General features: G+C 33.1%; 2 protein-coding genes across 2 annotated transcripts in view; both read right to left on the reverse strand.

The window, feature by feature from the left end:
• LOC133874836 (probable disease resistance protein At4g27220) overlaps nt 1-15,694 on the reverse strand; it is an 82,345-nt gene that overhangs the window by 31,458 nt on the left and 35,193 nt on the right. The gene's annotated exons all lie outside the window — the stretch shown is intronic.
• Nucleotides 1-15,694, reverse strand: part of LOC133874837 (uncharacterized) — an 81,023-nt gene that overhangs the window by 12,826 nt on the left and 52,503 nt on the right. The window lies entirely within an intron of this gene.

Below are 15,694 nucleotides of genomic sequence, written 5' to 3' on the forward strand. Positions count from 1 at the left end.
AGCACCAACCCGTGAGTCCCGGCCAGCCCAAGCACCACTACCCCGCCGACAACCGAGACCCAGCTGACCCAGCAGCCGAACCCCTCCGGCAGAAACAGACCCACGGCAATTCAGCAGTGACCCGGAGCTAGACGACCCTCGGCAGCTGCCCAGCTCAACCCGTGCTTGTGCCCATGCAACTCGACCCCCACCGTGACCGAACCAAGCCATGCATGAACCCAGCAAACCCAGACCATGCGTGACTCGTGAGCTGGAGTGGCGACTCTGGCTGCCGTGCACACCCCATGCGTGCGTGGGTTCTACTAGTGACCACTACCATGTACTTCCCGGACCCTTTTATACTTACATATATATATATATATATATATATATATATATATATATATATATATATATATATATATATATATATATATATATATATATATATATATATATATATATATATATATATATTATAATACTATACATATATATGTCTATATGTATCTATTCAGTGCACATATATATATATATATATATATATATATATATATATATATATATATATATATATATATATATATATACATTTTATAATACTGTACATATATATATATGTCTATATATATATATATCTTATAATACTATATATCCATATATATATATATCAAAGGCCATGCTATTCTATATATATATATGAATGCCATGCTATGCTATTATATATATTTAAAATACATATGTTGATCTGCCTAATTTAATAAGGAACAAAAGTTGTATCATATAATAATACCTATTATGATATTGTTGAAAATAGATAATTGTGATATAATAGCTATTTTATTAAAAGTATTGATAAAATAATCCTTATGAAAATAAGTATTTTGAAAGAATATTTTAATCATTATTTATAAATGCTATTATAAGGCCTATATAATATATTATAATTAAATTAATTAGTATGACGATTCGATGTCTAGATAATGTTAGGGAGTTAATAAAGATTATATTAATTATGTAGTCTCAATACCTAAATTAAGAAAATGTTAAATAGGTTAGGTTGCTTTGATTTATGATAATAAGTTGACATGTTTTAAATGATGAAGGGTTAGAAAATTATAATGCTTTATCAAGTTATGGATTATGTTTGATTGTTAGTAATTAATTATGGAAATTGAGTATGATGTTTTACTATAGTATGTTGGTTGCAATAATTGCTAAGTGTTCATAAATGTAAGTGAGTTTCCAATTATTAGATGATCACTTCTATGTATGAGTCTATGTATAAAAATAGAATTCATGTTGAGGCATGAGTTTCTAGAAAGTAATGATATTGACCTTGTATGCACATGTATATGTGTTTGATGCAGATGATGAATTGAGACAGCACAAAAGGACTGTAAGTATTTTTATACTTACTGAGGGTAGCACTGGATTTCAGTAATGTTGTGTTTATGTTTTATTTTAATTGGATGCGTGTGACTGATTATTGCATACTGTTAATAATCAACCTATTAATATTGGGCGCAACGTCTCCCAAAGGTTCATGATAGAGTTGAACCGGAAACAATAATAATCATATTGATTGGAACGTCTTTCAAAGCACTAGAGGAGGGAGGTCTCTAATAGTGCGAAAACAAAGCTAATTAAAATGTAATGTAGAGGGGACGGCCTCGAGAAACACAATTAAACGGGGGAACGTGCCCTTACAAGAAGAGAGGAGTGTAATCACTATATAAACTGTTAAACTTTGCATGAAAAACTATCACCTCATCATTATGTCATATCTGTGCCTTAAAATAACGCATAAATCATGATGTTGTTGAATGACAGTTAGCTCACTTATGAAACTATGGGATTGTGGCGGTAACCACCTTCTCATAGATGTTTGCGCAGGTACTGAAGATTATGGATTGGATTAACTGCTAGCTTATGAGATTTATAGCTGTGTAGTTAGGTTTTAGTACTTTGTACTTATAGGTGTTTGTACTATTTGCTTGTAATATGTCTAGACATTTACTTGTAATTAATAAGTTCCATGCATGCTTTAGTGTCACATGTGACATATGTTTCTTTGTAAATAGTGTAAAGACTTTAAATGTATTTTCTAGAAGATGTCAGTTAAAGCTCTGAATATATCGTAAGGGAATTGTCCCTATCGGTAATGTTTTTAAAAAAAAAAGATATTCGTATTTTTCCGCTGCTAGATTTTATCAACTCTGAAAGGTTAACGATACGTGATTATCCAGATATAATCACTTACGTTTTTTTTGAAAAAGCGGGTCGTTACAGTATGGTATCAGAGCGGTTTGCTCTGTGGCCTAGTGAACATTCAGAGTCATACTATAACTTAGGTAAGTTACAGTATGGTATCTAAGGCTATCAGACTTGACCTTAGGAGTCTAGGATTAACACAAGAGCTATAGGAAAATCGAACTTTTTATAAACTCCTTAAAAGCTTTTGGTATGAAGTTAAGCAACGTAAGAGAATAGTAACTATCATTAATGGTTAGGATTTTTATGCTTGTGTGAATGTATGCATTATATGGTTCCTATGACTATATGTTTTCATAGCTATGCAACTTAGGAAACATATTGATATGATCTATTAAAAATTGCATGCCAAATAAAGAATGTACTATGAATATGCGTAAGAATAATATTATTAACCACTGCGTACAGTTAGGACTTGTGTAGCATGATGACTTATTCCTCTATAGATATTGGACGATGCATGTTTGTATATGCTACCTATCCTTGATAAAATAGTACACCACACTACTATCGATAAATCGACCATACCTTTAAATTTATTTATTTAGTTTTTGTGTATGATCTCTAAGTTATCAGTAGCTTTATAACACTAAGTATGAATACTTTACAGTTATCGATAAATGTTTGAATTATTATCTGTCTAGTGTAGAGATGAATAGATATACCTTATTTGATGTTAACAATTTGGATGTTTTAAGTACAGAAGGATTTTACCATAATCATGATCTCAGCATCATGATGATAAGATTCTTGGTTTTGGGCATTAGGCAGCAGCATGCCTATGATAAACAGAAGATTTGAGGTATGGAAGTATAACCGATCTCATGATTAGGATGATTAATGCTTAATATTATTTCGAGGTATAGTCATGAAACAATAATTTTGGAGATATAACTTGCATAATCTTGATACTTGATATCTTTACAGATTTATGAATATTAAATTGATAGATTGATATAACACTTTATTGATGTACTTAGAATTGATAGTTGTCCTATGATCATGATAAGGTTAACATTGGAATCAAAAGAACATATATGGAGATTTTGAGGTACACCTGATTAACCGTAGAGAGTAAGGAAAAGATAAATCTTAAGGATTAATGATTCATGGCTTGTTGTATTACGAGCATCTATGGTACCTTTTGAAGATAGGTATATAATTAGTAGATCGATGGATCATGTGAATTTTGAGGATATATAAGTATGTCATTTAGATATATTATGATTAACAAATATCTGTCATCTTGTATATGATATCTTTTGGAGATAGGTGCATAAATTATAGATTGCAAATTTATCGGAATATATATATATTCGATGATCTATAGGGAAAGGAATTGATTAAATAATTTGATGACACTTGGAGATATTGTCTTTTTATGCATTTGATAAACTCTGGAGAAAGTGAGAAATTTAGGGATTGATAAATTGTTGAGGTTTTCTAAAGCTTAAGTGAATTGATATAACTGAGTTGATCAAAAGATTTGATGATTTTTAGAGTGATTATTTGCCCTACGCATCTGACGAACTTTGGAGAAGTTTATATATATTTGAGGTCTTTCTAGAGCTTAAGTTAAATAAAATATTGAACATACGATCTATTGATTCTCTTAGATATCCCTGCTTGACGGATAAGCTTTTAGCAAATCTGAGTATTGATCGACTGCATAACTAAATTAGAGTAATACTAAGGATTCAATCTAATGATATTTGAGGATGATAGTAATTATGCAGAAATAGAAAGAAGAACATAATACCATAAGGATTTTACCCTAGTTTAGAATCATAGTTCAAAAAGATTACAGACATATTAGAAAATAAGAACGGTACGTAGAAATTATTGTCTTACAAGAGGAACCACTTTAGATTTAAAGAAAAAACATAAACTTGCAAACAGGACCTTTTCTGCACCATCCCCGGAGAATACTGGTATGCTCATACCTGCAGGTATTTCATAATACTGCAGTTAGTTATTTATTTTTGTAAATAAAAATTTGCTAGATCAAATAGAATACCTGGCTAAGCCTCAGGGCGGAAAACCCTAAGATTTTGGACTGCACGCAAGAGATCCTGGTGTTGTCCTTGAAGACGATTGGTGTTCTGCTCCAAGTCAGCATACCTCTTTTCCAAGTCTTTCGCATAGGAATTCACCACCTTCTTCAACCTTTTATTCTCCTGCTGAAGAATCCGATTCCTTCGCCTAGAGTCCATATACATTCGCTGCAAAGTCAAGATTTGAACTTTCAACGCTTGAATTTCGTTCCCTCGAACTTGCAGACGGCGAGCCATATTGGAAACCGAAGAAGCACCCTGAATACTGAATGCTAAAGAATCATTGATGGCTTGGGCATCGGTCCTATCTGCCAACAACTTTTCATCTCGAGGAGTCATGATGCCTTGAGCTACGGATGCAGCTACTGCATCACTCAGCATCGCAGAGTCGTTAGTCAAAAGAGGACCTCTCTGAGATAGGAACAATGGACGCCAAATCTCTGGTACTACAGGCGCAGTATTTAGATCAAAATTATTTTGAGAAGATGAGGAAGCCATTTTTGGAAAAACTAAGGAAATGATGATACTCCTCAAAGGATCTGAAGGAGAGAAGATAGAAATGAAGCTGTTATTCGAAAGATCTGAAGGGAAGGAATGAGAACTTAATCAGTGGACGAGACGCAGTCTAATCAACGTCATTCGGAGCGCAGCTGCCACTACCCCTAGTAGACAACTCTCGAATCGCGAGCTCTCTTTCTTTTCGGCTTTCACCCTTTTCACCTTCTCGAATTTCGAATTCACCTAATAGCTTTTCCGGATTTCTCGCCGCACTTTTCGCACCGTGCAGAGCTGGATGAGCATTCCGAGAAAAGGAGAGAGCGTATCACGATACGCTGTCGGCACCACTTGCACCGTTGCCTCTCAAATCTCCTCTATAAATACACTCGTCTTCCCTCATGCAAAGCACACCTTTCAGCTCTCAACCCTTCATATTTTGAAGAGCCAAATCTTTCTTCTAAGCCGAACGCATCATCGCTGCTTGAAAGAGATGATGCAGTTCCATAACCAATTTCAAAGCCTAAAGATAGAAATATGCAGCATCACCACCAGATTCACAAACAACGAAGCAAGACTATTCTTGATCATACTATCCGGAAGCAAGATTATCCTTGATCATGCAAGACCTTCTCTTCCGTCTTGTCAACCCGGACGCTCCTCACGTTTATCTTCAATCCGGTGATGGCAACCTGTGACAGAAGAGAGAGAGCACTAAGATATGAGAACCGCACTCATATCCATTCCAGATTGCTCTCCTCGTCTTCTTCACCTTCTTCACATTCACCACCTTCCTCTCCTTCGAGGCTTCCATGTTCTCATTGGCAAGCTTTCCCGCATTCATCTCTTTCAAGGCTTTCATGTCCTTGTTTGGCAAGCTTTTCAGCAAGATTATCAGAAGACATCATCACAAAAGAAATTTGTTGTACAAGAAATTTTCCGATAATGAGAAATAAATTTTTCCTTTCTACGAACACCCCTTCAGCTTAATTTGTCATACAGTGTTGAGTGTTTGTTTTGCTTGTTTATAGTTAGATGCTTCTTATAAAACTGTATTACCAGACTTAAAATTTAGGAATCCAAATATTCCCTTAATGTAACCTTTATGCGAAGCATAGTTTACGAATTTCGGGGACGAAATTCTGTTAAGGGGGGAAGGATGTAGCGCCCCAGATTTTAAGTAATTAAATAAATGTCTTAAATTAGAATTTAAGACTGAATGAAATAGACTGACGGAATTATTCAGTAGACTAATTAGCATAATAATATTAATGTGTAATATTCACTGCGTGTAATATTACTGTGCAAAATATATTTGGTTTATAATTTATGATGTTAAAATATTATTAAGATAATAATATTATTTATGAAACGAACCCGATTAATAATTTTAATAAGGCAGACTGTATTAAAAAGACTACGTATAAAATACCCTAAGAAGCTATTAATTATAATTATCATTACATTCTCCCTCTGCGTCATACCATACGTTGCATCCCACTGAGTTTTGTTATAAACCAAAATAGTGTTCTCCAGCTAACTCCTGCACTCATCACTCTCGCATGCCCTTATTTTTAATCCAAAGGACAATTCAATAATCAGTCATTCTCTTCCATTAAACAATTTTAAATCATTTCAGCAGTCGCACGTTATTCCGATTCCTCCACTCAGTTTATTAAAAACACAGCCTGCCTCCACTTTGGTTTTAATGTATTTTCTTCTGCACAATCGTCCTTCTCAGTGCTTAAACAATGCAATGCTAGCCTATCTTCACTCAGACAGCTACAAAGCAGTTCATCTCTGCTGCTGTAATAATGGCACCCTTCTCCCTCTTTCTTTATTCCTTCTTTCTCCTCCTTTTAAGACCGAGACACAGCAGTGAGTGAGATGAGAGAAGTGAGATTTGAGGAGTAAGACCCAGCTCAGACCATGCATGCAGGAGATCGAGACCCACCGAACCTGCTGGAACCCGGATGACCAGCTCATCCCAGCAACTCTGTAAACTACCCAGCCCTGAACCATCAAGTGAATCCAATAACCACGCAAGAACGAGTGACCACCGAAACTCCAGCCAGCATGCATCCCGAAGCCTTAAGTGTTGCTCTTCATTCTTCCGACCTACCGAAGCTCTTGATCCGCAACTCAAACCCAACAAACCCGTAGTTCGTGAAAACATAGAAACCGAACCAATAGCATGGCTGTTAGACCAACAACGCCGTAAAGCCAAGATCACGATCCAGCGCCGGAGAAGCAGGGAAAAAAACCAGCAGGAAACCGAACCCCATGCACACCACACACCAGCCGGAACCCGTGCATAACCGGCAGCCCAGTCCGAACCTGCCGAACCCAGCGTGACCCGAAGCTCACTGAACCTCAGCTGATCTCCAGCCAACAACCCGTGTTTTCCCAGCTGCCCAGCATGACCGGCAGCAACCCATGCAACCCAAAAGTGAAACCGTGAACCCCATAACCACCGAGCACCAACCCGTGAGTCCCGGCCAGCCCAAGCACCACTACCCCGCCGACAACCGAGACCCAGCTGACCCAGCAGCCGAACCCCTCCGGCAGAAACAGACCCACGGCAATTCAGCAGTGACCCGGAGCTAGACGACCCTCGGCAGCTGCCCAGCTCAACCCGTGCTTGTGCCCATGCAACTCGACCCCCACCGTGACCGAACCAAGCCATGCATGAACCCAGCAAACCCAGACCATGCGTGACTCGTGAGCTGGAGTGGCGACTCTGGCTGCCGTGCACACCCCATGCGTGCGTGGGTTCTACTAGTGACCACTACCATGTACTTCCCGGACCCTTTTATACTTACATATATATATATATATATATATATATATATATATATATATATATATATATATATATATATATATATATATATATATATTATAATACTATACATATATATGTCTATATGTATCTATTCAGTGCACATATATATATATATATATATATATATATATATATATATATATATATATATATATATATATATACATTTTATAATACTGTACATATATATATATGTCTATATATATATATATCTTATAATACTATATATCCATATATATATATATCAAAGGCCATGCTATTCTATATATATATATGAATGCCATGCTATGCTATTATATATATTTAAAATACATATGTTGATCTGCCTAATTTAATAAGGAACAAAAGTTGTATCATATAATAATACCTATTATGATATTGTTGAAAATAGATAATTGTGATATAATAGCTATTTTATTAAAAGTATTGATAAAATAATCCTTATGAAAATAAGTATTTTGAAAGAATATTTTAATCATTATTTATAAATGCTATTATAAGGCCTATATAATATATTATAATTAAATTAATTAGTATGACGATTCGATGTCTAGATAATGTTAGGGAGTTAATAAAGATTATATTAATTATGTAGTCTCAATACCTAAATTAAGAAAATGTTAAATAGGTTAGGTTGCTTTGATTTATGATAATAAGTTGACATGTTTTAAATGATGAAGGGTTAGAAAATTATAATGCTTTATCAAGTTATGGATTATGTTTGATTGTTAGTAATTAATTATGGAAATTGAGTATGATGTTTTACTATAGTATGTTGGTTGCAATAATTGCTAAGTGTTCATAAATGTAAGTGAGTTTCCAATTATTAGATGATCACTTCTATGTATGAGTCTATGTATAAAAATAGAATTCATGTTGAGGCATGAGTTTCTAGAAAGTAATGATATTGACCTTGTATGCACATGTATATGTGTTTGATGCAGATGATGAATTGAGACAGCACAAAAGGACTGTAAGTATTTTTATACTTACTGAGGGTAGCACTGGATTTCAGTAATGTTGTGTTTATGTTTTATTTTAATTGGATGCGTGTGACTGATTATTGCATACTGTTAATAATCAACCTATTAATATTGGGCGCAACGTCTCCCAAAGGTTCATGATAGAGTTGAACCGGAAACAATAATAATCATATTGATTGGAACGTCTTTCAAAGCACTAGAGGAGGGAGGTCTCTAATAGTGCGAAAACAAAGCTAATTAAAATGTAATGTAGAGGGGACGGCCTCGAGAAACACAATTAAACGGGGGAACGTGCCCTTACAAGAAGAGAGGAGTGTAATCACTATATAAACTGTTAAACTTTGCATGAAAAACTATCACCTCATCATTATGTCATATATGTGCCTTAAAATAACGCATAAATCATGATGTTGTTGAATGACAGTTAGCTCACTTATGAAACTATGGGATTGTGGCGGTAACCACCTTCTCATAGATGTTTGCGCAGGTACTGAAGATTATGGATTGGATTAACTGCTAGCTTATGAGATTTATAGCTGTGTAGTTAGGTTTTAGTACTTTGTACTTATAGGTGTTTGTACTATTTGCTTGTAATATGTCTAGACATTTACTTGTAATTAATAAGTTCCATGCATGCTTTAGTGTCACATGTGACATATGTTTCTTTGTAAATAGTGTAAAGACTTTAAATGTATTTTCTAGAAGATGTCAGTTAAAGCTCTGAATATATCGTAAGGGAATTGTCCCTATCGGTAATGTTTTTAAAAAAAAAAGATATTCGTATTTTTCCGCTGCTAGATTTTATCAACTCTGAAAGGTTAACGATACGTGATTATCCAGATATAATCACTTACGTTTTTTTTGAAAAAGCGGGTCGTTACAAAACCCTAACCCCAAAATTAAACTCTAACACTAAGTATATATACTATATTAAACCCTAAATAAAAAATAAAAACTAAAACCTAACCATAAAATTAAACTCGATCTAACCCTAAGTGCATAGACTATATATAGCTATAAACTATAATCCTAATTAAGGGTACGTACTGTATATAGTCATAAACCCTAACCTTAATCCTCTGTCCAAAAGTATATACTATATATATATATATATAGTTATAAACCATAACCCTAAGTACATGTACTATATATATATATAGCTATAAATCATAATCCTAAGTATATGTACTATATATATCGGAACAATCTAATTTTGAACTGCTCATGATTTAATATATATATTTAAAAGTGTACAATAATAACACATTAAAAATATATTGACATTATTATTCATAAAATGTAAAATCAATTAAATTATAACCCATAACTTTAAGTGTATATATTATATAAACCTATAAACCCTAACCCTAAGTGTATATACCATACAGCGATCAACTCTAACCCTAAATACATGTACTATATACATAGCTATAAATCATAATCCTAAGTATATGTACTATATATATATCGGAACAATCTAATTTTGAACTGCTCTTGATTTAATATATATATTTAAAAGTATACAATAATAACACATGAAAAATATATTGACATTATTATTCATAAAATGTAAAATCAATTAAATTATAACCCATAGCTTTAAGTGTATATATTATATATACCTATACACCATAAAACCCTAACCCTAAGTGTATATACTATATATAGCGATAAACCTTAACCCTAAGTATATATACTATATATAGCTATAAACCCTAACCCTAAGTGTATATACTATATATAGCGATAAACCCTAACCCTAATTATGTATACTATATATAGCTATAAATCCTAAGTTTAAGTGTATATACTATATATATCGGAACAATCTAATTTTGAACTGCTCATGATTTAATATATATATATATATATATATTTAAAAGTGTACAATAATGACACGTGAAAAATATATTGACATTATTATTCATTAAACGTAAAATCAATTAAATTATAACCCATAGCCCTAAGTGTATATATTATATATACCTATAAACCCTAAAACCCAAACCCTAAGTGTATATATTATATATATCGATAAACCATAATCCTAAGTATATATACTATATATAGGTATAAACCCTAGCCCTAAGTGTATATACTATATATACTATATATAGCTATAAACCCTAACCCTAAGGGTATGTACTATATATAGCCATAAACCCTAAATGTATGTACTATATGAGGGACTAAACTATAAGTATTTAATTCATTATGTAGTGCAGAACTCTAAAAATAATTGCATTTACTATATATAGCCATAAATAAAAAGGTTACTGTATAAAGTTTCTAAACCGTTTACATGCATGCATATCTATATATATAGTATTAATTATAGGTTTTTTTAACTTTGGTATGTTTAAATTTTTTTTTTTTTTTTGTTTATAAACGTAGATGGTGTACAAAACTAAACCCTAATTTAAACTATTTGGTTTAATTATATATATAGCACCAAATTTGTTTAATTATGCATATAGTACAATATGTAAATTAGGTTAGGGTTTACGTACTTATTAGTATACTATATATATATATATATAAATAAGGAACCTAAAAAGTATAAATTCCAACCAACAAATTTACATATAGCATATAGTACAATATGTAAATTAGGTTAGGGTTATGTACACCGTATTTTTGGATTAGAATTGTATGATTAATAATGTAAGGAGTTTTTATTTTTTATTTTTTTTATTTATTTATTTTTTTGTTTTAAATAATTAATACAACACATAATTTTTTTTTTAATATATATTTGGCGAAATAATAACTTTTTGACGCGTGTATTCAGACACGCGTCCAAAATTGACACGTGTAATAATACACGTGTCCATTCGGACACGTGTATTAAGTACGCGTGTCCAAATGGACACGTGTATTATACACGTGTCCATTTTGGACGGCTGTACAATTTGACACGTGTCTCCCATGACACGTGTCAAATTGGACGCGTGTCTACAGTAACGGGTACTGTAGACACGCGTCAAACAGCTAAAATTTTTGTAGTGTCTTCCACTACGTCAGTTGGTATCAGAGCAGGCTTTTATCCTGATCATGGACAATCAACGCAACGGTGACGAACTTCTCCAACAACGCTGTTTGTAGGGGAGGGGCTCTTTTAAGAGCTAAACTCGTGGGGTATCCGAGCCGGCATTATCCGGATTCGATGGCCAACTTATATCACAGTAATAACTTCTATAATGATGCATTTTCCAACAATGAGAATCCCTTTAACGACACTGCTCGTGACAGGGAAGCTTTTTGGAGAGCTGAATTCCAAGAATTCCAACCAATCATGCAAACGATGCTACAGGAGATGCGACAGACGCGAGAGATGATGGAGCGCATGCTCATGGGTCCTATTCGTAATCACAGGTACAATGATACCCATGTTGACTATGGGATCCGAGTGAGGCATACTTGTCACCAACGACTTGCACCCATAAACCAACCACCGGTCTATGAAGATCTTAGCGATGATGAAGATCTTAGCGATGATGATGTAATTAAGTTGCGTTCAACCCGTTTCTAACCATATTTATGAATTTCCAAATAGGAAACCCATATATGAAGATAATGTTAGTTACAGTAAAAAAGTGGAGTTGTCGTTAGAGAAACAATACGTGCAACCACAACCATTGGTTCCAACTACTGTACCAGTGGAAGAATATCCACCACAAGCGCAGCTCATCACGATCACCACAGAAATAAATGACAATGGTGATTCCTTTAAAGAAGACAATCAAGTTGAAGGTCACATTAAGAAAAAAATATTTGGAGAAATTATTATAGAAGGAGACAAAAAGGAAACATCGTGTCTTGGCACTATCTACATAAATTTTTCCAAGTATCTTTCTCCAGAAGAGCCGCACGCTATCTATGTAGATTTCTTCAAGTATCTTTCTTTGGAAGAGCCTCGTGTGATTTATCGCAAAGAAAACTCGAGGACGAGTTTTTTTCAAGTGGGGGTGTCTGATGTAGGACGGAATTTAATAATATTTTCGGTGCAAATGAAAATAGAAGAGTTGCCAAAAATAATATTGAAGCAGAGCCGTTTGATTAGAAGTTTACCTGTTTGCAGACAATGGAAGTACAAAAGGAAAGACTTGATATTCAAACCTAGAGTTTGTTTTATTTTATTTCCTTATTAGAATTAAGACTTTATTTCCTTTACTCATTAGGACTAGATTTGCTTTATGTATTTCTTTTCCTTTTAGAATAAGTTTTACTTTTACTACTAGAATAAGGTTTACTATTGGTATTAGGAAAGGTTTACTTTTACTACTAGGGATAGGTTTACTTTTTCTACAAGTATTTCTCTTCTATAAATAGGCTTGCTTATTATGTAAAACTCAGAATCAATTGAATTGTTATAAAATCAGAGAATTATCTCTCAAATACTCTGCGGAGTTTTATCTTTCTTTTAGCCTGCGGGCTTGTTTTATCTTTTGGGGTAGAAGACGAAGACGCTTCTCCTTGCAGAATCGAAGACGCTGTTCTTTGATTAGTTACCTTAGTCTTCCGCTACGTCAGACTGATGTAGCACATGAAGGTCCCTAGAAGTTTCTAGAAGATCCCTAATAAATAGTTTTTATTTATTTGATTTCCTTTTAAAATAAGGTTTACTTTTACTACTAGGATAAGGTTTACTATTGTTATTAGAATAAGATTTACTATTATTATTAGGATTAGGATTACTTTCTCTACAAGTATTTCTCTCCTATAAATAGGCTTGCTTATTATGTAAAAACTCAATCAATTGAATTGTTATAAAATCAGAGAATTCTCTCTTAAATACTCTGCGGAGTTTTATCTTTCTTTTAGCCTGCGGGCTTGTTTTATCTTTTGAGGTAGAAGACGAAGACGCTTCTCCTTGCAGAATCGAAGACGCTGTTCTTTGATTAATTACCTTAGTCTTCCGCTACGTCAGTTGTTCTGTTACGTTCTATACATGTCTTTGTTAAACAAGTCATAAATCTTAAATTTTACTAAAAACAAAAACAAATCCGCAACCAAACAAGGCCTAAGCACAATCTTGCATGTTGATTTGTCAAATCACGCGGTCTATAACTTTACACAAGCTTCTATATATGTTCATTTGTCAAATCACGAGGCATTGAACTTTTCAAAATCAATAATCTTCGTGAGGAATGTATTCCGGTGCGTTTGGTTAAAATTTTGAATGAATTTTGTTTTTAATAGTAATAAGAAGTATTGATGTAATATAAAGAATAAATAATTTATATGAAAAAAAAAAATTGTTTTGTAGGTAATATTTTTATTTGGATAATAATAAAAAGAGATTAATGGAATATTAAAAAAAAAATTATAATATTTGTTAAGTTGATTTTCTTTTATAGAAAAGTAAAAGTGTAGACAAGTTTGTCGAACAAACCTAAGCCTCACTCATAGTTACTAAGTAGGATTGTAAGTGAATTGATCTACTCGTAAACATGTTCGGGCTCAGCTTAAATTAGTTTGGCTCGAAATTAGTTCGTTTATTAAATGAACAGAATTTAAACAAAAAATTTTAGCTTAAATAAATGTATGTTTGGCTTGTATAAGTTCGGCTGAACTCGTATAGACTCTCATAACTTAATTTTTTGTTATTTTTATAATATTATTTTTAAATTTGTAATACATGTTTAGTACTTAAAAAATATATATAAATATAAGTGTCTTGTGTGTATATGATTAAGCTTGTATGTATATATATATATATATATATATATATGATAAACATAAAAAATTGAGATTAGATTATTTAATATTTAAGTTAATTTCTCTAATTACTCAAACAATAAATCTTAATAATAATTAAATAACTAAGCACAATCTATTACAACCCTATTACTAAGCATGAAATGAGTGCGTCACTCGGTTTAGTCGATCTTTCACCTTTTTATTCAACCATTTCAATCAAATTACACAAATTGACAAAGTATTTTAATCAAATGAACATGCATTGACAAATCATATACATCTATTCATCAAAAATAAAATAAGGTATATCTAATTTCCTATAAATAAAATCTCAAAACATTTTATTGGTTTGTGTAGTACACAAATTAAGCCACTTTATACATTGGGGTTTCTTTAAACCACATCATCTATATTTTTTTGACGTGAAAATTCGGTTACGGTTACTGATTATTAGCTAAAACTGATAACCGTAATTGGAGGAGCCGATTAGCCAAAATCGTCAATCGGTTCCGATAACCGAGTAGCCGATTCACCAGTTTTATAATAACCGACGGTTACCGCGCGATTAATACCTGATTATCTAGACTGGTAACTAAAATTTTAAAAAAATTGATCTTTTGGGCTAATTTGGGTATTGGGCATACTTTTTGGGCTTAATTTAGACTTTTCTAACCCTTTACAAAAATATTTCAACCTTTTTGACCCAATATATTGGCCTAAGTTGAAATTGAAGTAAAAATGTAAAATCCTAAATTTTATTATTTTAGTTTTTTAAATATATATATATATATATATACACACACACTTAGTTATCGATTATAACCGGTTTCAATATTTTGTAAAATTGGTAACCACTTCAGTGGGGCCGGTTATCAATTATTTCTAACCGAGTACGAAACCGATTGGTCGGTTATTGGTTGATACTAGGTTGTCGGCCAGTTATAACCTACCGACATTACACCCCTAATATTTCTATGCAACATACTTGTAGAGAGAATGCCCCTCCCTGTTGTCATCTTTTCAACTCAAAACGAATATAAACTATTAAAGACAATGGATTAAAGTAAGGGATAACTACCTCACGCAACCCCAAATTGGCTTAAGCGGTGAAGGTTTTATTTATACTTAATGGCATTCTCATCATGTTTTAAATTCGAATGGTTTTTTGGTACAAACAATTCTTTTGGGCAACACTCACAGCATGCAAAGTCAAATCTTACCTGATCTGTGCAAGGTGCCTTACATAAGTTCTAAGTTTACCTTTAATTGATGGTATACGAAGCGGCCCTGCCTCAAAGAATTTTGTCTAAAATAAAAAAATAAAAAAATAACTACCGCAATTTATTTTCTTGGAGGCTACT

Source organism: Alnus glutinosa, chromosome 8 (genome assembly GCF_958979055.1).
Source record: "Alnus glutinosa chromosome 8, dhAlnGlut1.1, whole genome shotgun sequence".
Lineage (NCBI taxonomy): Eukaryota > Viridiplantae > Streptophyta > Magnoliopsida > Fagales > Betulaceae > Alnus > Alnus glutinosa.